At 39.9% G+C, this 23680-nt stretch overlaps 1 protein-coding gene across 1 annotated transcript in view; it reads left to right on the top strand.

The window, feature by feature from the left end:
• Window positions 1-11894: 11894 nt before the first annotated feature.
• VSNL1 (visinin like 1) overlaps window positions 11895-23680 on the top strand; it is a 103139-nt gene continuing 91353 nt past the window's right edge. The window contains exon 1 of the mRNA XM_077844062.1: window positions 11895-12220. The gene's annotated coding sequence lies outside the window, so the exon portion shown is untranslated. The remainder of the gene's footprint in view (window positions 12221-23680) is intronic.

Below are 23680 nucleotides of genomic sequence, written 5' to 3'. Positions count from 1 at the left end.
CACGGTTGGCTTGGTTTTAAAACATGATTGCAAAGTGTGAGCTTTGCTTTAATGTAGTCTGATTTTGACTGTATTGTAAGCTGGCAGAATTTTTACTGGGGTATGATATCATCATCAAAAGGCTTTGAAGCAGTAACTCTTTGAAGATATTTTACTTATTGTTTAATATGGTAAGTTTTAATGTTTAAATTTTGGAATTCATTTTACCAAAATTAGTTTGAGTGAGTGGCAAAGAATCTTTAAATCAATAGCATGTGGATTTCAGTGTTCACTTGCATATTGACAATCTCTCTCAAAATATAAAAATAAACAACATTTCCCTTAGAAGGAATAAGGGGGAAAATGATTTAAGCTTTTACAAAGGCCTCGAAAAGCTACAGTCATGTCCAAGAAACCTACCAAATAAACAGAGAAAAAAATTAAGTCTAGTACAGTCTTCCTTTGTCAGTAGAAGAAGAAAAAAAGAAAAAAAAAAAAAAAACAGGACAAGGACAGGACAAATGCATAGGGTAGAATAATAAAATATAAACCTATTCTTTGGGTTGCAAATGATTACACTGATTGTGAAAAGGTATTTCAGTTCTAGTGTCTAATGCCAATTGTAAAAACTCTTGCCTAGGCAAATAAACCTAGAAATTCCCTCTGTCAAGTCTAATTTCTTCTTTCTTTCATAAATCACATGATGTTCATGGAAATTAACTCAAACACTAAGTCACTTCTTCTTTAAATATTTTTATAAGATATTACACCATACCTGGCACAAACCTGCATTAAATAATAAAGATAATAAGAATAAAAGTAGGGTTACCGTATTCTTTCCACCAAAGTGGCAAGTCGTTCCGATAGGAAGGATATAAACTTAAATAATGCCATTAATGGTCCCTTCTCATAGATCGATATATTTATTAGCTCCTGAGGAGAAAGAATTTCACTCTATTTTCAAGAATTTAGAAATAATTATTTATAAAAATGCATGTTGAATTCATAAAGACTGAAGAGTAAACCTTAGCTTTTTCCCAAACTGACTTCATTCACTGGATTCAAATTGCTTTCAAAATGACCGATGATCTCAAGTTTCAATTACTTACTTTTCAAGGAGTACACTGATGTATAAAAATTTTAATGTTTATCCGTAGCAGAATTTTAATAGAATGTGGCCTTTATAGATTTAATCCTTGAGGGATCCCTGGGTGGCGCAGCGGTTTAGCGCCTGCCTTTGGCCCAGGGCGTGATCCTGGAGTCTCGGGATCGGTCCCGCGTCGGGCTCCCGGTGCATGGAGCCTGCTTCTCCCTCTGCCTGTGTCTCTGCCTCTCTCTCTCTCTCTCTCTGACTATCATAAATAAATAAAAATTAAAAAAAAAAAGATTTAATCCTTGATCTGTATCTATTTGTTAATGATCTTAAAGGTTATAATGACAGCAATATGCTATCTTGCTAAAGCACAAATGTGAGTTTTACACAACTATAAAGTTGGTACTTATAACTGATAACTAAACTGGTAAGTCAAGAAACTGACTAGATTGTTGTTCTTATCTAACATATTCTATCAATCACTTAAGACTCTGTAAATAGGCAATATTATGGCCACTTTATCAACAAAGCAATTTTTTCCTGGAGTGATATTCATATATTGGAAGGTCAGAAAGGTCTTAAGACATAGCCCTCATAGATACTAGGGCCTACAATATATTAAAGAAGCAATACAATTAATCTATTATTTAGTCTTATTCTTCATCCAATCCAAAGCAATATGCTTGAATTTCTAATACTACACTACAATCTCCATAACCGAAATCACTAAGGTTTTGGTCAATGAATGTTTCTGAAAGCATTATATGTGCTGCAAACCTAAAATTGTTCTAAATAGTACAGCCTATTTTTAAAAAATCATTACATTGGCCAAGTGTTATATAAGTCTAATTTCAAAATATTATTTAACATTACAAAGTTACTAACACTCAATTTTATTAGAGCATCTATAAACTAGTCTGGGAAATAAACAGAATCTGTATTACTTCTAGCAGTTGTTCTATGATCAATGTACCTAATCTGATTCTTTATGAAAAACAATATGAAAGGACTCTAAGGAAATTATTTAGAATAAACTCAACACCAAAACCATGAATTTAATTTACAGGCATGCATAGTTCAGAGATATTGTGGGTTTGGTTCCAGACCACCACAGTGAAGGGAATATCAAAATAAAGTGAAATGAAGTTTTTGGTTTCCTAGTGCATATAAAAGTTGTGTTTGCACTATACGTTAGCCTACTGAGTGCGCAGTGCAATAGCATGATGTAAAAAACACGCATACCTTAATTTAAAAAATACTTTATTTCTAAAAAATGCCAACCATCATCCAAGCTTCCAGTGAGTCATAGTCTTTTTGCTGATGGAGGGTCTTGCCTTGATGTTAATGGCAGCTGACTGATCAGTGTAGTGGTTACTGAAGGTTGGGGTAGCTATGGCAATTTCTTAAAGCATCAATGAAGTTTACCAAATCCATTCTTCCTGTCATGAATGACTTTTCCATAGCCTAGGATGCTGTTTGATAATATCTTACCCACAGTGGAACTTCTTTCAAAATTGGAGTCAGTCACCTCAAACCCTACTGCTGTTTTATCAAATAAACTTATGTAATACTCTAAATCTTTTGTTGTCATTTCAACAATCTTCACAGAATCTTCACTAGGAGTAGACTCCATCTCAAAAAAACCACATTCTTTGCTCATCCATAAGAAGCAATTCCCCATTCATCAAGTTTTATCATGAGATTGCAGCAATTCAAATATAATAGTATTCAAAAAGTTTGAAATACTGCAAAAATTACCAAAATATGACACAAAGACACAAAGTGACCAATGCTGTTGGGAAAATGGCACCAATAGACTTGCTTGAAGCAGCATTGCTACAAACCTTCAATGTGTAAAGAAAAAAAAAAAAAACACAGCATCTGCAGAGCTCAATAAAGCAAAACACAATAAAATGAAGTATGCCTGTAGTTTTCAGTTGGAAGAAACTAGCTCAATATCAACTAAATGCAAATTAGCACTATTCCTTTACCATCTAGAATCTTGTGGATACCCAATATCTTGAAATTTTGAACTGTAGAGACCCACTTTTTAAGTAGAGCTTTATATCTTCCTCAATTTATAAATAAGGAAAACAAGTCAAGAAGGAAACTCAAGTGATTTGCCCAAGATCACACCCAATAGATAGTAAAGTTGGTTCTTGAATCCATGTCTTAACTTAAAATCCAGTGGTTTTCACAGGGGGACAAAAAAAGTATATCTATTTGTTGAAAACTCTATCATTCTATCATCTCACTATTCTTTATTGTAAATTTAATTGCCAAATGCTGTATTTAAATGCAGTTCTCTATATTTCTTGTGAGATATAACAAGGTATTATAGAATGGGTATCTTAAAACAATGAATTTATTCTCCCATCGTTCTGGAGGCCAGAAATCTGAAATCGAAGTGTTACTATGGTCTGGGGGCTCTAAAGAAAAATCTGTTCCATGCCTTTCTTCCAGCTTCTGCTGGTTGCTGAAAATCCCTGACATTCTTTTGGTTTGTGCATAATTCCAATCTTTGCCTCCAAAATACACAAAATTAGTCTAAAATACTAAAGTGTATCTCAATCACCAAATTTCAATGGATCACCAAATTTTCAGTGGAAAACTATAGGCAATTAATCAATAAAATAGTTCCATCTTTGTTATATTACAAGGAATTTGAATAAAAGTGGATTCTTTGATGGCTCTGAGTTGGGGGGAGGGGAATGTAAAAATAAGAAGTGTTTTAATGAATGAATAATTTGCAGTTTTAGTGTAAAAAAGTTCAACTGCTAATAGACGCCCAGCACCCTTTGTCTTTGGGTTTGTCATGAACTCTGGTTTCCTAAATAAAAAAAATAAAAAAAGTAAGGCAAACATTTATGTTTTTTAACTTTAGTAGTCCAAGCAAAAGTAACTCATTTACTTCCTAGATTATAATCTACTACTGCATGCTCTTGTCATACCAAGCAAGAATTGGAAATTGAGAAAGATGGAAACTAGTGGAACATTCTTTAGTATCGGAGAGTAGTTACTGAAAAAATAAAATAATTTACCGAATTGCATCTAGTCCCACCCACCACATTATAACCACATAACTTCTAGGAAGTATTATAACTTGGACTTTCTAAAGAGTTGATAATCTCATACATAAAATGAGGATGGGGCACCTGGGTGGCTCAATTGGTTGAGCGTCAGACTCTTGGTTTCAGCTCAGGTTGTGATCTCAGGGTTGTGAGATCCAGCTGTGTGTTGGGCTCTGTGTTCAACACGGACTCTGCTTTGGATTCTTTCTCTCCCTCTGTCCCTCCTTCTCTCTGTATCTCAATCTCTCTCTCTCTAAAACAAATAAATGAATCTTTTAAAATAAGTAAATAAATAAAATGAGGATAATGGTATCTGGGGATCACATAAGGATGATGAAATCATTTAAAACCTGTAAATATGAAAAAAAAAACCCTGTAAAATATGAGGGTTTTTTTAATAGTTAGATGCATACAATTTATGCCAAATGTCCAGAAAAACAGAGAAAAAAGGACAATAGGATAAAAAAAAACATTGAAAATCAATTGGCTTGCAAGTGCTTTTACATATGTTAAATGTTGATTTTATTTGTGTGATAGTAATTCAACCAAGGTATAAGACATACATATATAAATATTTCAAATTTCTTTATAGCAATTACTAACTAAATTCAATCAAGGACCATATATTAGTTAAAACAATTCAAGAGTTTTGTTTTTATACCAATACCATACATTCATTTTGCATTTTGAAATGAAAAGCAGGAGTGCCTGAGCGCCTGAGTGGTTCAGTCAGTTACATAACCCACTCTTGGTTTTGGCTCAAGTCATGATCTCAGAGTCATGAGATAGAGCCCACGTGATGGGGCTTCACACTCATCATGGAGTCTACTTGAGATTCTCTCTCCCTCTCCCTCTGCCTCTCTCCCTCCCTTGCTCACACACACACACACACACACTCTCTCTCTCTCTAAAATAAATAAATAAAGCTTTAAAAAATAGACAACATAACGCTTTTCCTTAATAATTGATAGACAAATTGCCGTTCCATATCTTATGTTCAAATAGAGTCCATTATATCTTATGTTAAAATAGAGTTTAAATAGTTTGTATTCTCCTGTATACGATTTCAATTAATCTTGACAACAACTCTGTAAATTGTCTTATAAGTGCTAGGAAGAAAAAGAGTTTTCTGGGGCACATGGGTGCCTCAGCTGGTTAAGCATCTGCCTTTGGCTCAAGTCATGATCCCAGGGTCCTGGGATCCAGCCCTGCATTGAGTCCTGCATTGGGCTCTCTGCTCAGTAGAGTATTTGCTTCTCCCTCTCCCTCTGCCCCTGCCCCCTGTCTGTGCTCTCACTCTCTGTCAAATAAATAAATAAATCTTAAAAATATATATATAAAAGTTTTTAAAAAAGAAAGATTCTTCTGTTAAGAAATAATGTTTCAGCTGAATTTGAAGTATTAAATCTTCCAGGCAAGACAAAGAAGAGTTCCCCAAGAAGAGAGAAAGAGCATACACAAAAGTACAGAGAAGTAAAAGTACAGCTCTGCAGTATGATGGAGCATAGAACATTGACATTAAAGAGATGTGGCAGGAGATGGGGCTAGAGGGTATGCAAGAGCCAGCATATAAGTCTTGTATGGTATGCAAAGGAATTTAGTTTTATCATTTAAATGAAAAACTACTCAATAGTTTTTTTCAAAGTGGCAATGTGATTTTATGTGAAATTTTGCAAGTCATGAGAATGAAAAAGAACAAGTCCAGCAGTGAGATGATGAAAGGCTAAATGAACTAACACAGTGGCAGTGAGGCATGGATTTGAGAGACATTCAGAAAATGGAATTCACAGGATTTGAGTAACGCTTTGACAGGAAAGGAGAGGTAGAAGAGCTGAAGGTGATACCCAAAGTTCTGATTTAGAGCACTGGATTGAGAGTGAACACCTTCAAAATGCTAGGGTGCACAGTCTGGCAAAAGTGGAGGGCAGAGGAGATAATTTTGTCTATGCTGAGTTTGAAGTATCTGTGAAAAATCTGCATGAAGATGTTCTGTAGGCAATTGTAAACAAGAAACTGGAGAGCAAGAGGTACCTGGGGGGCTCAGTCAGTTAAGCAACAGACTTTTGATCTCAGTTCAGATCTCAGGATGGTGAGTTCAAGCCCCAAGTTGAGCTCCATGCTGGGTATGAAGTCTGCTTTAAAAAAAAAAAAAAGGAAAAATAGAAAAGAAAAAAGAAACTGGAGAGCGAGAGAAAAGACTGGATTGAAGATCACCAATAGTCATTCTCTTCTGGAAAACTTCTTTAGGATGGTATAATGAATTTAAAGGAGAAATATAGTAAGAATAGGAAAAAAAAAAAAAAAAGAGGGATCCTTCTGTTTCTATTCTCCTTCATGCAATAGATGAAAATGCAGGAATGCTGGGAAAAGTGAACTTTTCTCTGGGCCTGTTTCCTCCCTCCTTCCCTTTCCAAATTAGATGCTCTGTAGTTAAGGCAGGCAAGTAGCAGTCTGCCACATGGTGAAAGATTCTGAATATATGACTTATGGTTTAAAGTTTGCTCAGGAGAAAATGAGAGACTGCTGAAGAGAAATAAGATGATCATAGTATTCACAATATTTGGCTTGCATAGGTGTATAGGTGGATTAAAAAGTAGAAATTATATTATAGAGGGAGAATCATAACATTAATTAGAATGCAGTGAAGAAGGAGAAACTGAGCCAACTGAAGCAGATATCTGGAGATATTACTAATATATGTGATGCCTCAGTTCCTTCCTCATCTGTAAAAAGGGTTATAATAGTACCTGTACATAAATAAAGTCATTGTGAAATGGAATATTGTATATAAAGTGCTCAGGACACTGCCTGGCCCAGAGTAGGTACTCAGTAGGTGTTGGGTAAATGAATGAGGGAGATCAAAAGGAATTCAACCTGCAGCCACCACTGCTAAACACCATTAGTTACTTATGCATTTTTTTCTTTTTAAAAAATCAATACAACCCACTCTCTTTGAGACTGTAGTACAGGTACTAAATCTACATTCTGGAGGAAAAACAGGAGTCACCAACGATCACTCTCTCTTCCTGTACCTCCTTAGGATGGTCAAATGAACTTTGAAGAGGGAATATAATAAGAACTCTAAAAAATGTGGGAGTCCCACTATTCCTTTCCTCCTTCAAGCAGTAGGTGAAAATATAAACCCAACTGTGAAAATCTTCTGGTAAAGGATGTGAGTTTGTTTTTGTTGGTAGTCTCAGAAGGAGTGAAGAATTCACTATTTTTATTTTTCTTCATATTTTATGCTAACATCCTCTGTTGAGTTTAAAAGTACCATTTAAAATTCAAAGGAACTATATTAAGGAAAATAAAGATTGAATGTAGAAACTAGTTAGTAAGATCTACTTTAAGCAAAAAGGGCTTTTGAAGACCCTTTGGCATCAGATGGTTTTCAAAGTACAGAAGCTCCAGAATATGAATCCATGATTATATTTGGAGTGGCTATTCACACAACTAAAAAAGAGTACAGACTAGCATACAGGACTACCTAAAAAGTCATTGAAGAGAAAAAAAAGAAATCATATTCAGTGCAGTTCTGCTATTATCCTTTCTTTTGTGTGGTGAAAACACATAATAATGATGAAAATTTCCAACCTAAAAGCCCTGCTGGGAATCTATAGGTTAGGCCCAAATGTGGAAGATAGAATGGAATAACACACTTTATATTCTTGTGGGGGCAGAGCACCTGCATCTGCCTTAACCATTTCTAAGACTCCAAGAAACTTCCAGAAAACTCAAAGCTTTGACAATAATTCATTCAGCAGGGATTTAAGAAACTCTTATTGTGAATTGTTCAATTTCTAAGGGAAACTGGTGACATAGCTAAGAATAATCTTCCAAAATGAATTTAGATTCAGCCATAGATTAGAGATAAATCAGGGGTGCACTGGGAGGAATGGTCAATGGAGTTCATTAACCAACCCTAGGACTGTCAATCCCTCTTCTGCACAGAGGCATGGAACCCACTCCCTAACTGCATGGGATTCACTCCCTCACAGTCTTGCATTTTTCCACTTATTTTAGAAAAACATGTAGAAGGAATACAAACATGTACAATGAAACACTTTCGGTTAGAAAAATTACTGTATAGTTTTATTCTAGGTAATAACTTCCTGTTGATCTTAGAAAGTTGCTTTATTTCATTGGTCTATCCCCATATTTTTATTTTTTAAAGATTATATATCTATATATCTACATCTATATCTATATCTATATATATTATTTATTTAGGACGCAGAGAGAGAGAGACACAGGCAGAGGGAGAAGCAGGCTTCCTGTGGGGAGCGTGATGTGGGACTAGATCCCAGGACCCTGGGATCATGACCTGAATGAAAGGCAGAGGTTCAACCACTGAGCCACCCAGTCATCCCAGTCTATCCCCATATTTTTAAAAATAGGATAAATAAAACAGAATAAACACAATTATTTTATGTAATGCATCTCCTCTGTAAGGATTAATACCCTTAGCTTTCTGAAACAGACACTATACCTAGGTAAGAATACTACTATCATTAGTCTGCATGAATTTAAATGAATGTAAATCCATTTTTCCCATTCCTGTCTCTTTTCATTGTCTAAGGCTGACTTTCAAACACTTAATTTTCCTTCCAATTTCCTAAATGCCCCCATGCCTTAAGTTGCACCCTCCTTGGCTCATATGTTTTATACACAGCATGTCTAATAAATAATATTACCATGAGCTCAGAGAACCACAAGTTCAGACCTGTTATCCTCCCGGCGTTTTGTACTTTTACTACCGTTCTCCGTGTTCAACTTGCTCATGTCTCGATTAAGGTGGATGCCAATATTAAATGAAGTTGTGTACACCTAAAAGGTCGTTCTTGGTTTTATTTTGTTTGTATGAATCTGGGAAAGAGTGAGGTGGAAGCAAGGCTACCTCGGAAAGCAATACAATTTGGGGGGGAAGGGGACCAAAACTCTCTACAGCACCTTCCTCTCCTCCCTACCCACCCCAACCCCCACCCCCAAATCTCCAGAGTATGAAAGCTCGCACCACTATCCAACCACAGAGCTGGGGACGGGGCTTTAAGCGATGGAACTACTGCTACAGCTCAAGGGCATCTGCACTCAGCAGGGTGCGGTATTCCAGTTCCTCCACGCCGGGCGGGCGCAGAGCGCAGCACCAGGCACCTCGGCTCTTCTGAGATCACCAGCGACACCTGCAAATGCCGAAAGAAGGAAAACAAAAACAAAAACAAAAACCCAGGGGGTTTCCTGCTTTTTAGTGCCTACCATATTCCTCTTTTCAAGTTCATCCTACCATCCTAAAGAGGGGAACTGCTTTCTGTAATTCAAACGATAATATTCCTTTGGTGTCTTTTAGAATTTGCTTCCCTACGGTGATTTCAGGCTGCACATAAAACTCGACCAAGAGGCATCTCACACACACACACACACACACACACACACAAATATATATATTTATATTTTATATATATATATTTTATATATTTATATATATAAAACATTACAGCTTAAGAAAATAAAGTTGCATAATAGCTGGAGATTTAAAAAGAAGTTAGCGCATTAAGGACGCCAAACAGCGCTTCCGTGCAAATAAAACTTAAAAAAAAAAAAATTTACTGTCTGTCCAATTAGACAAAGCTGCTTCACAAAAGCGCACACATCTAAATTAAATCTCCCCGACAACAAAACACGCTTTAAAGTACCGTGTTCGTTTTTTCCTAAGCACAAGTTAAAAGTAAGTTGTCTAAAAGCGAACATTGCCACGCAAGAGACTGCCGGGGCGCACCAACCAGGCACGTCTCTTCTAAGCGGAGGAACGGCTTCGTGACCCTTTGCTGCGGCGGCTGCAGTTGGCAGCGCCGAGCCTGGTCTCCAGAGGGAAACCAGACAGCCCGGCGGAAAAATGCTTTGGGAGGGGAAGTCGACAAAAGACGAGAAATTACTTTGAAAGCTTTGGAGGCTGGCTCCACGGCCAACCGAGGCGCCTTATGCAGAACCGCCTTTTGCCTCCACTCCAGCCCAAGCAACGCAAAGGACGGGCCACCAGCCGCGCTGCGCAGTGCGCACTGCGGCCCGGGAGCGCGGGGCTGGCGCCCGCCGGACTCAACGTGCTCGGCTGCCGCAGCGCGCCCTGCTCCGCGCCGCTCCGCTCCGCGCTCCGGGTTTCCGCGCTCGCCGGCACCGGCGGAGCAGCCCCGCGGGGACGGGACTTCTGCGAGCGGCGTCCCCGGAGTCCCGGGAGCGCTCCCCGCTCCGCGCCACCTTCCCGAGGCGCCCGGCCCGGGAACGCGCGTTCCTGGCGGCTCTGGGCTGCCCAGGTTGGCTGGGAGCGTCCGGCTGCGGCTCGGGCGTCACGACCGGGGGTCCTCACCGAGCACCAGCCTTTTCCAAAGCCAGAGACTGCTGGGGTGGAGTTTCTCCTGGTCTTGGTTTAAGTAGCCTCCAGCGCTTCCAAGCTGGACTCCCGGATTTGGTAGCTTGGAGCGGCGCCCTCCTGGCAACGGGAGATTGGTCAGTGCAGAGCCCTTAGAGCCCTTTGGCCGTGGGAGATGCTCTTGGTGTCCTCAGAACCCAAAGGTTTACTGACACTGCAGTTTTCCTGAACGTGATAGGTGTGTGCAATGGTAAAGGTCTCTCTCTACTTAAGGAGACCCTAGACCTTCACTGTGCCCCGCCCCCCCAGAACTCCCCTCCCTTGAAAACAGAACTCCAGCCTGAATGTAAATCTCAGGATGGGCTTTTGTTCACCGCATTTGTCCCCCAACAGTGGCTAATAGTGAGTAGTTGGTTAATGCCTAACTGTTGAGTGAACTAATGAGTGTGCAAACATAAGCACTTGAGGACACTGATCGGGTTGGGAACATCTGGGAATTCTTGCTTCCCTGGTAGGGAAGCCACCAAACATTTACTGGGCACTACTCCTTGCCAAGTCTTCTAGGCTTTGGCAGGACAGTGGGGAGAAGGGGGGAGGGCGAGCAAACACGGGCATCGTTAATGGACACAAAAGGGGGCTTTATAGTATCGCCTAGTCCAAGCCCTCAGCCCTGTATTCCAAGGATGGTTTGTCCCCCCCCCCCATCCATTCCCCCCACCGAGCATATTCAATATTTATTAACTGCGTAACTGCAGGCACTTGTTAAATGTTTGTTGATGGTTAGAATGATGTGGCCAAGGTCACACGGGGCAAGACGCCTCGAACCCAGCTCCCTTCAACACACATTTCTCCAGGACGGGACGGTCCTGGGCCCTGGGGTACTAGAAGGCCCGGCTCCCAGTATCCCCAGGTTAAGACCCTCGGATGAAATGGCCCAGGAAGGTGTTCCCCATAACTACTGCCTCACAGTAGCCGGGCAGAGGTGCTCACAGCTAGCTGGGGGGGACGCTTCCAGTCGAGAAAAGGATTTCTGCAGTTTTCTTCGTCACCTTACAGCCTGACAAAGGGTGAGCTGAGGGCCCCCCTCTAGGGCTGGGAGCCGTGGGGATGGAGGGCCCCAAGGGTCCCATCTCTGGCCTTCGCCTCCACCATCAGACTCCATTAGGGTGGGGTGTGGCGAGCCCAACTCGCCGTCCCCACCGCCCGTCCAGGTGCAGGCTGCTCCCGGAGCCAGGCTCCCTGTGCCTCGGCACTTTCCTTTTGAGTTTCTGCTAAAATCCGGAGACACGGAATCCACCCGCGGGCACTCCGAGCCCCTCCAACTGAGCATGCGCCAACGCCGGGCTGCTTTTGGTCACCGGCGCCTGAGCTCCCAGAGCTGGGGCTGCGGAGCCGGAGGAGGGAGGAGGAGAAAGGGGAGGGGGTGCCTGGAGAGGCGGCGGCTCGCGCGCCTGCGCATCCCGCTCCAGCGACCCTAGGTTTTCTATGGGATTCCCAATCTGCAGCATAGACTTACCCGAGCTTGTTGCGGCGGCGGCTGGGTTTGCGAGGCGCGATCCAAGAGGGATTTAAGCAGCCTAGAGCTCCAGAGGAAAAAAAGAGCGCGAGAGAACCACACAGAGAGACGGCTTAACCGTTTATCTGAATTATACATACATATAAAGAACTGTTGAGTTTTATCATTTTCATTAAGTGACCGTGCGCAGCGCTATAACTGTAAGTGGAAAATGCAATCTTCTTTGCTTTTCTGCATGTGTAGTACAGCCAGTTGTCTGAGAGATGCTTTGGGTATTGTCACATACTTTGCATAGATGCCTCTAACTGCACGGTGACCATTGCTCTGGTTAATGCTGACCATCTGAATGTGTTCTTAGTGGGGGGATCTTTTGGGATAATGGGGGTGGGGGAAGGAGGAGTGTTGATATGCGGCGTGTTTAGGGGATTGTCTTGGGCTAGATTTAAGATAGGTGGAACAGAGGTGCTTTTTAGTGTAAGTCTATAAATAAGCAGATTGCCTTACTCGGATTTAAGTAGCTAATTGACCGATTGTGAAGTTTTCCGGTTGCTGATAAAACTATTGAGCGGTTGCAGTCAAGTACCAACCTGTCATCCGTGGGGTTGGTGCACCATTTTTCTCACCGTGGAAGAGCAGTGAAGGTGTTTGCTAAGTGAAACTGAGTAGACGAGATGCGGTGTGGAAAGCAGGGTTGGTTTCCAAGCGGGATGTTAGTGTTTAGAGCCACGGAGCGAGGCGCAAAAGAAGCTCTTTTCTTAGTATTGAGAAATGAGCAGAAAATTTTTCGGTTTTGATTTTTCGTCATGATGGTGAATGGGCAAAAAAAAAAAAAAAAAAAGGGAAAGATGCTCAACCACATAGTCAGCCGTCTGTTTTGAACAGAGTCTGAGTCTCAGAGCCTCTGAATGGGAACTGTCAGACCCAAACTAGTTACCTGCCTTTGCATCCCGTATTCACATTCTGGAATGCAGGGTAGAGAAATGTAAGCCCAGATGTGTTACATTTGGTAGCCTTTCTTTAAAGGAGAAAAGGTCGTTTTGTGTTTTGAGTTAAAATGGGTTGTTCCTTGCCCAGAAATTGAAGCAGGGTCTTTGCAAGGTCAAACCCCCTATGGAAACCCGGGGGCACTGGTGAATCACGGCGAGGGTCGGAGGAGATGGTGAGGCTCCGTGCAAGTGCTCAGCACTGCACGGATCAGTGCCCTGTGAGATGCGAGAGTGGGAATCCATTTTTCTAGAGTTGTGCTCCTGCCCATATTTTGGAGACTAAAATGAAATGGAAATGCTAGTGGGTGTAGAAAACACAAGTGGATACTATCTGTGTGTCACAATCCCACTCAAAGACAAGAGGAGCGAAGGAGTTGTATTTCTACATATTAATTTTTAAAAATTCAAGGAATTTCAGGTTGAGACAAAAATAAAACTTACGAAAACATATTTTATCTCCACTATTATCTAAACTGCTTACGTGTGTGTTGAGAAGGGGAGATGGTTCTGCATCATTGAATACTTCACCCATAAGTGCACTCTCATTAAGCTTGGGTGTTTAATAACTCCAGAAAATGCTGCACTGAAGCAGTTGGCAGAATGGCATGAAGCAGGCAGACAAGAGAAGAATGTGGCCAGTGTGAGCTGGATTTCCATGGAAAAAGCAGATTCAATTTCTGTAGTGACATAAATTTTCCTTAAAATAAGGCAGATCATTATAGGACCCCTTGGCCCTTTAGTCGGTCCAACTATTTCGAACCCCTCAAAGGAATTTACAATTTACAAAGGATAAATTCTGAAAATAAAATATTCCAGACTATATCTAACCTTGGAAACCCAAAGTGTAAATGACTGTTCTTCCCTTCCTTACTCCAGGGCTCAAGGATCAATGTCTTGTCATAATTGAGCCATACTCCCCATCATCACTGAGAGTTGGAATCTGCTCCATGAATGGTGCAGATGTTTTACACTGCATTGATAAATGGGCAGTGCAGGAAGAATGGGGAATCTCAGAGATGCTTAGTATCAGATACCCTGGCTCCTAGGCTGACAGAGAGAGTCACATCAGGCAGAGACCTTCAAAAGCATCTAGCCCAAACCCCTTGTTTTACAGATGAGGAAACTGAGGCCCAGAACTACAGAGCTGGGGAAAAGTCAATTAACTTCTAGTCTAGGGAAATAAACAATTACAGAGTGATGTGGAGTGGTAATGTCCCCTTTCTCTCTACACATTTATCATCCTCAGTGACATTGCTAGTCTTCAAATAAACAATTGTCTGGTCTCCAGCACATCTTTCAAGAGAGTCCCAAGGATTCCTTTTCACACTGAATCATTTCTCCTTTCTTGGAAGGTCTCTTTCTATCTCTTTTCTATTGCCCCTCACCTCCAATATGCCCACCTTATTCAATGTTTAACCTGGTCTTCCTGGCCTCCTCTGCATCTCAGTTAATTTCTTTGGAATCTTTGGAATTTTATTTTATTTTTTCTGAGAAAGAACTGTCACACCACTCAAAGCTCCTGTTTGAGGTCTGTTCAGGCCCCTCTCCATCTCCTCTCCGTCCAAATCCTTCAGGGATTCCAGCCTTCAGAGACACTGCAGGCGCCGTCCTCACTCTTCTACCCAACTTGCATCTTCCCAAACTGCTGCAGCTCCAGGACCTGGGACCTGGCGTGGTGAGGCAGCTGCAGTGTAAACACACAATGGGTTTTGCCAACCCTTCTCTGGCTCCTAGAAGGCAGAACCCAAATCCAAGATGCCTGACTGTCCCCAGCCTTCATGGAAATCCTCCAGATGCAGCCACCTGCAGAGAAGGGGAGGGGTGGGGGGCAGGAAGACTGAAGGAAGAATGCTGGAGTGGCTCAGCCTGAAGTGGGCGCTCCAGAGGACAGCAGTGCCGCTTGCAAAGCCTTTAGGGCTTGGAAAGCACTTGCACAGCTGCCTCCTCTGTCTTGCTGCACTGGGACTGCAAAGCAAGCAATCATATCAACCTACCTGGGCCTTCTTCTCTTTCCTTCTTTGTATTTTCTCTTTTCCTCTCGCTCGATTTTTCTATTTCTCTCTCATTTTTTCTCCCACATGCCCATACAGTAAAGCTCTAGGCCTTTTAAAGATAATCCAGACCCTCCTGTGCCTCTTTGGAAAAATGTAATCTCCTGGGTCCTCAGAAAGATAACCACAACCACCACAGATGTCCCCTTTGGGGAAATGCCAGGAATTTTTACCTGCAAGAAGCTGAGGCATTAGGGAAGGCTTGAGGAAGACAGTCTGAGTTTCTTTCTCATTTGAAAGATGAGTTAAATACACTTGGAAGTTTTTTGTTGTTTTTTTTTAAGATTTTATTTACTTATTCATGAGAGACACAGAGAGAGAGAGGCAGAGGGAGAAGCAGGCTCCACTCAGGGAGCCTGACGCAGGACGCGATCCCGGGTCTTCAGGATCACACCCTGGGCAGAACGCAGCACTAAATCACTGAGCCACTAGGGCTGCCCTCTCTTGGAAGTTTTTAAGGAAGAATGGGGGTGAGTTCCTCAACATATGAAAAAAATAACAATTTTTAAAAATTTTTATTTGTTTTAAGTAATCTCTACTTCCATTGTGGGGCTTGAACTCATGACCCTGAGATCTAGACCCTGAGATCAAGAGTAGGCATGCTCTGCATGCTCTTCAGACTGAGCCAGCCAGGGGCCCCACTGATTAACAATTTAATTTAACCCTTCCCTTCATGGTAAGCCATTGCTAAGTTGGGTTGAGCTCTGTCTTGGAGAGTGTCTGTCCCTAATAAACGTCACCTGGTCTTACTATCCCATTCTGAAAACAGTCATGCCCAGGTTATTCTGAACACCAGGTAGCCTTTGCAGAGACTTGTAGCTGCTAAGTGCCCTGCTTTCATTTGCTATGCTGTGAATCTCATCTGGAATAGGATAGCATAATTAGAAATGTTGTCCTGTGCAAGCTTCAGATTTTCTGTTGGGGTTGCATATCGGTATGGATTCCAAACGTTACTGAGGAGCTCCAAGGGGAGTTTCATAAAATGATCATATATGTCAATTTCAAAGAAGTGATATCCTAATTCATGAGAACAACATCTTCTAATGTCATTCTAAAGGTCTTTTTCTTTGTATTGAGTCGTATCTATTCTCCTTCAATTAGTAAGTATTTAGGAAAATTGGAAGGTCATTCTTAAAGAAGGGTCACATTCCGTTTAATCTAGGTTGAAATTGACAATGTCCAACTCAGTTACATTTGTAACTGATATAAAAGTATTAGTTTTCCTAAAGTATTAAATGGTACACAATTAAGGTAATAAATGATTGATATTTCTACCATCCCAGTGGTTAATTCACATAAATAAATAGAGTTTATGAACGGGATGGGATCCATATAAATTACTTAATCCATCCCTCCAATACATAAAAAGTGTAGTATATCAAGGAACATTTTCATCTTAAAGGCATATCTACAATATGAAAGCACAGTCCACAAGGGCAAAGATTTCAATGACCTTTTTCATATTTCCACAATATTTGCTCAATGTCTCTTATAGTAGATACTCTGTAAAAGATGTCAATTTAATATTTATTCTAGGAATCTGTTGTAGGCACCTTGGTAATTATACTAAGAAATTAAAATTTGACTAAATATATGCACAATTGATGTTGTTTTCAATATTTGTTACTGAAAGGATAAGCTGGACTAAAGATTATTACATAATTTATTCTCACTACAAATATAAAAGGCCTATAATAATACCTTTAAGAGTCATTTTAATCCATGAATATTTTTGTTTATCTCTCTTTTTTTAAGGTTTATTTATTTATTTTAGAGAGAGAAAGCATGTGAGTGGGGGGATGGGCAGAGGGAGAGAGAGAGAATCCCCCCCTAAATAAATAAATAAATAAATAAATAAATAAATAAATAAGAATCCCAACCAGACTCCCCACTGAGTGTGGAGCTCAATGTTGGGGCTCGATCTCATGACCCATGGGACCATGACCTCAGCTGAAACCACAAGTCGGATGCCCAACCTACTGAGCCACCCAGGCACTCCTCCTTTTATCTCTTAATAAGTCAAATATAAGTTATTTTTCCTTACTTACAAGAATTGATATTAACAAGTCAAAGAAGGAATCTAAACCCAGACTATGGTAGCTATGTGTACCACTTAGATCATGTGTCTCTTGAGCTATGGAATTATTTTAGCATATTCATACTGTGAAGAGACCACAACGGTGCATGCCTCATTTACAGTTTGTTTCTAAAGATAATTTATGCTCTCTTAAGCGAGTCAAAATAGTTTGAGTTGCTCCCAGCCTGGTTCATTGAGAACTGCACAAATGGGTATCCTGGGGGTGCTTCAGAAACTACTTAATGAATGAAACAGAAATGGAATAGCAAATTACTCAAGAATCCTCACAGAGGTTTGACATTTTAATAATAAGGTGCCTCTGAATACATTAAAGAGATGTTCTATACCCTTACTAGCTAACTTAAAGCGTGCAAGTTCGGTAGTTCATCATGATTCTTATGCTTTCCACTACCTTATTTCACTGTGCTTCTAACACAGATGACCTGCTGTGAAACCACCAACTATTTACTTTTTTAAGACAATGCACTGCATTTATAACCATTTGTTGGATTATTTTCAGGTGAAAAATCTATTGCCTTTAGTTCTAAATTACACTAGACTTGGAGCACTCTCATTCACCAAGTGGCCTTTGAGCTCAATATATCTGATATAGTAATTGCTGAACTTTTTATAGAAAGTAGGGCTCTCTTAATTAAAAAGATTTCATTTTTATGAAGTATTACTCATAAAAGGCAAAGTGCTAACATGTCAGTTAAATTCACTTGCAGTTATTACAGATCTATATTCTGTTTTTCTTTATTCTTGCTCATGTGGGGATTTATCTGAAAATGGAAATCTGTCAGTTTAAATAATTTTTTTTCCTCTCCTTTGTTTGGGTTTTGTTTGTTATATCATAAGCTCTGAAAGACAACTTTTGAGGAGCTGAATGCAAATAGATTTTTCTAAATTATTAACATGTTAAAAGTGCTTTGGAGCCAGGGTGGATTTTTTTCTAATGCAAACAACTAGACCCTAATATTTCTGTTGCTTCATGTTTTATTGCAATTGAAGATTTCTTAAAATAGTAGATTCTGGTGCTACAGGAATCCCTGGATTTTATATTTTGTGTTGGTTTTATTAATTTGTGGTTAGTGCATTTATTTCTGATTTCTTGAAACCCAATCTTAAATTATGAGTGAAATGGCTCATGAAGCATTATCAGCAAGGTTGACGTACTTCTTGATATATTTTATTTTAATCTAATAGTGCCGTACAAATCTGACTTCCAGATAACAACTTCTGTTTGATGGAATCCTTTGGCAATTGATGTTATGAGTTCATGGAAGACCTTCAATTTTGTCTATTCCAGAAGTTCAAGTGTTTTTGAAATTCATACTGAAGTATTTGATGTTTGTTTTCTTGGTAATATGGGAAACTTTATGAAAAATAAAAAAGAGATTGTGAAATAAGTTTTAATTCTATACAAATTTTTAGCTTTTTAAAAAAATGTTTATAAAAGTATTCTTTCCTTAGAGAGATGAAAGTCATCCATTTAATCTTTACTAATTTTTTAGTTTGTGAATGGGAGAATTCCTCAGCCCTCCCCAAGGTTTTAACTGGCTCAAAAGAAGGTGTGATAGGAAATGTAAGCAAGAATTTTCAAGCTAGATACACTTAGATGAAAAAAAAGAAAAAGAAAAAAAAGCCAATTCAACAGGTTATTAGTTCAATGACCCTGAATAAGTGGTTCAAACTCTTAGCCTCAGGGTCCATTTAAAATAGTAATTCATAGGACCCTTGAACAGAAAATGAAAGACTACATATGTAAAGATATAATGCTTCGGGGTCCCTGGGTGGCGCAGCGGTTTAGCGCCTGCCTTTGGCCCAGGGCGCGATCCTGGAGACCCGGGATCGTCGAATCCCACGTCGGGCTCCCGGTACATGGAGCCTGCTTCTCCCTCTGCCTGTGTCTCTGCCTCTCTCTCTCTCTCTGTGTGACTATCATAAATAAATGAAAAAAAAAAGAAAAAAAAAAAGATATAATGCTTCACTTGTGAAAATGCTGTAAATGTGATAGTTATTATTATTATTATTATCATTCCTTTCATCAGAAATCAAGAGTTCTGAAACCACGTTAGTCTCTGAATTGTAGTAGAACCTACAATCATTGCGGAACCTCAGAGAGGAATTGAGCTATTAAAAGCAGTGAACACTGAACAGTGCATAGCCTGACTTGTAAAACAAGTGTCTATGGAGTAAATGTGCCAAGCACTGTGTAGTCACTGTGGAATCAACATTAAATGAGATACAATCCCAGCCTTCAAGGAATTTATGCCCAATGAGGAAGACAAATCAATGCAATTCACCAAGTCGAGTGAAATAGAAAGGTGGCATGGATGCATAGAAAAGAGAATTTCTGGAAGAAACACCTGCAGAGACCTCAAACTTACCATTTTTCTCATTCTTTCTTTCAATGTACCTCCTTTCCATTATACCTTTTCATTCCTTTCATCCCCCTGCCATGTAATAGCATATAATTGGGCCCAACAGAATATGAAACCAAGAACATATTTTTAAGTTTGTTTCCTTATTGAATACATTTTAAAGCCATCTATTATTTTTCAAGGTACACCAGTTTCCCCTTATCTGTGGCTTCGCTCTGCGGTTTGTTACCCCTAGTGAACCCAGGTCCAGAAGCCAGTCATCCTCCTGATGATTCCTCAGAAGGTCAACAGTAGCCTAATGCTAAGTCATCTGCCCATATCACTCACCCTACTTCATCTCCTCACACAGGAATTTGACAAAAGAAGAGGAAGGGTCAGTATAGTACAATAAGATCTTTTGAGAGAGAGGGAGATCACATTCCCATAATTTTTACAATAATATATTGTAACTATTCTATTATTAGTCATGGTTGTTAATCTCTTACTATGCTTAATTGATAAATCAAACTTTAGCATAGGTAGGTATGTATGTACAAGAGAAACCATAGTATGTATAGGGTCCAGTCCTGTATGCAGTTGCAGGCATTCATTGCTGGTCTCGGAACATCTTTTGGGGATGAGGGGGCACTACTATAGCTCATAATATGGTCCTGGTCTCCCACTCAAGTCTCTAGCAAGTCACTAGACTTGAACAAAACCATTTCAAGAGCCCTGCCTTTTGATTTAAATATTCTATTAGGCTTCTATCCTTTGATATCTTCCAAAAAACTAATTTCTAATGCACTCCCCTCATCTCCCTTATAATTCCAACTAATTTCATGATTTATCTTTCAAGGCGTATCTGTGGGAGGACTTTTACATGATCTATTTTTTCATTCTTTTCTCCCGGGCTTTTATGATAAGGAAAGTATCTCTCCCGATTCTTCTTTACTACTGAGCTGAAAACTTGGTTCCAGCCCCTCTGCATACACACACGCACACATACAAATCCAAAATGGTCTGTCTTTAGTTCTTCTAAGAGCCATTATTCTTCTCCTTAGCCTTTTTCTCTCTTCTCTCCATATTTCCTGCTTCATTTAGTAGGGAATTTCAAGTGTATGTCTAATCTGTGGTTAAAAGGGATCATCCTTTTCTCCCTTCAAAATCTGAAAGTTGCACATACATTCTGAGGCTCTTTTGTGTAGTAGGAGTCTTGGATGATTCATAGAACTGGGTAAGACTTTTAATCCTAATTAACTTGGGGGGCTCATTTTCTCACTTGTGAAACGGAAATAATATATTTGCTTTATAGGGATGTATATATGTGTATATACAGATATGCATACATACACATATATATATACAGACCACCTAAAAGAGCTTAGCACAGAATAAATAATTCTTCCACTCCGGACCTCCACTTTTCCTCCTGCCAGTCTCCTCAGTTTGCATTTCACCGTTTCTCCTAGTCTCCTGCTCTGTGCTCTGCTCTTTCTAAGCATATTTGTTCTAATTTGCAGGTAGTTAAATAATAACTGATACCCACATATCCCAGGGAGCATGGTGAGTACAGCCCTAGAAAAAGTATACTAACTGAGTCAGCATCCTAGCTTAGACCTGTGTTCTGCATCTGTTTGGGAAATTTCTTCCATTATTTCAGACATGCCTCCTGCTGAGGTTCCCAAAGCTTCTAATGACTAACGTTCAATTGATGAACAATCCTACTCACACCAATGATTTATGGTGCGCTTCTTAAATAATGTCAGAGGACGTCTGACAGTGTCTAATTGCCTTCTACCCTTTATCCTCTTTCCTTCGCCTTTTCCTCCGAGGTGTCTAGAGTACCTGTGACACATTCCCCTGACATCCTTACTTCCCTCCTTTGTCGGGTCTTATATTTCACTTAGTTCATCTGCTGTCCATCAAATAAATGTCCATCAAATAATACCCAATAAATGGCAGAAAGAGAAGACTTAGTGGTGCACATGATAAATATTGCAGAATACGTTTGAATGAGGATTAGCTTATAAGATAGTAGCCTTCATCTGTTGAGTGTCTGTAGAAGTGTATACTAATTCCCATTGGCTAAGAGCAGAGAATGGCTCTCAAAACAGGGTTGAGGGAGCAATGCACATGCATACATACATAATACATACATACATACATACATACATGATATGGATTCAATAAGTCCAATGTACTGTCATAGATCATTTCACATTTTTAAGCAAAATATTTAAGATCAAATAGCTTAAAACATATCAGTACGTATGAAATGTATTAAAAGCAAGGCCTGCTGAAATTTTGCTCATTCTCTCTCTTTTTTAAGATTTTATTTATTTATTCATGAAAGACACAGAGGGAGGTAGAGACATAGGCGGAGGGAGAAACAGGCTCCCTGAGGGGAGCCTGATGTGGGACTCAATCCCAGGACCCCAGGGTCATGCCCTTACCTGAAGGCAGATGCTCAACCACTGAGCCACCCAGGCACTCCAAGTTTGCTCATTCTCAAAGTGGTGGAGTTGAAAGGGAGGGTGGTTTATTTTTTTTATTATTTTTTATTTTTTTGTTTGGGAGGGTGGTTTAAATTTCCTAGTAAGGACATTTTAAACTTTGTTTCTTTAAAGAAATATTTCCAAGGCACTGATAATTATTTATTGCCCCTCAAAAAGTTTCATGGAAACTTTTTTTTGAGGGAAATGATGCTTCCTACATTCCACTCTTAGATATTCCTAGTGCACCTGCGTATTGATAGAAGTCTGAGTGTTCCTCTTATAGAGATCCCAGAGCTGTTTAGCTTTGCTTGGCCTTGTTTCCAGTGTTTGCTCAGGGAACTTATGTTAAATTATGCTTGTTACCATCTCATTGTTTTCTGAAGAACCCAGTTGGAAAAGCTGCTCCAGAAGGACATGAGTGGAACTACATAATGGAAAGGCCCATAAAACCAGGAGGCATTAGCTGTCTCAGGTATGCAGTAGTCATCATTAATGTGGAATCCTGGAAAAATTACCTCAACTTTTCTGAGTTTTCATTTCTTCGTGTGAAAATAAATACGAGTCTCAGTTTCTAAGGGTATAAAATACAAGTTCTAAATAACATAGTTTATACCATATGATGCTCAGGTGCGTTACAACTCCTCACAGTTAATCCAATAAGGAAGGGAAAAGAGGAAGAGATGTTTTTTGAGGTACACAGTGCTTGGAAACATGCATGACACATACCATATTTCTGTGTGAGTGGCTCTGCCAAGTTCCCTGCTTTACTTGTGTATTATCTCACGCATTTTCACAGCACTCCAGTGACATAGCTCTACTTTAGACCAAGAAATTGATACGGGATTGGGGAATTTACCTAAAGCCATGAGGCTTGTAAGTGATGGCTCTTAGATCCAAAAGAGATCTCTGCTCTTTCTACCTACTTCACCCTGTTGCTTTTATATTCACTATGTTGCTTTTATATGAGGTACTGTCTCTCCATTTCATCAATTCATTCATTCCTTTTTTTAAAAAAGATTTTATTTCTTCATGAGAGACACACAGAGAGAGACAGGCAGAGACACAGGCAGAGGGAGAAGCAGGCTCCATGCAGGGAACCCAACGCGGGACTTGATCTCCAGGATCATGCCCTGGGCTGAAGGCAGTGCTAAACTGCTGAGCCACCCGGGCTGCCCAATTCATTCATTCTTTTAACAAATACCTATTGCATATCTTTGATTTGCCTAGTATTTGATATACAGGGTGAACTAATACAGCCATAATCCCTGCCCTCATAGCTAAAGAAACATATATTAAACAAATAATCACAAAATAGCATAAAATTACAAATAATACTGAGTGTAATGGAAGAAAAATGCATGATGCTATAAGAATATGTGACAGGAAGATCTATTTTGAGCTGTTTGAAGTAATAGATTCCAGGGAAATCCAGTGAGGTCTAGATTTCTAACTCAGCCCCCAAGGGATTGCTACTAAGATGTGTTTATAGTTGCTGGGCATTGGGAAGGAGATGACTGCTACATTTCTCTTTGAGAACAGATGAATGGGCCTTGTTTCCAGGTTTTAGCATCTCCCCACTTTATCTGTGACTCACAAGGCCCCCAATAATAATTATAATAATAGAGCTTTTGATGGAAGTACCTTTCCAAGAGAACCATGCTATGATGTGTAGTTCACTAGGACAGTTT

Source organism: Canis aureus, chromosome 12 (assembly GCF_053574225.1).
Source record: "Canis aureus isolate CA01 chromosome 12, VMU_Caureus_v.1.0, whole genome shotgun sequence".
NCBI classification, from domain to species: domain Eukaryota; kingdom Metazoa; phylum Chordata; class Mammalia; order Carnivora; family Canidae; genus Canis; species Canis aureus.
This window is presented reverse-complemented; position numbering and strand designations above follow the sequence as displayed.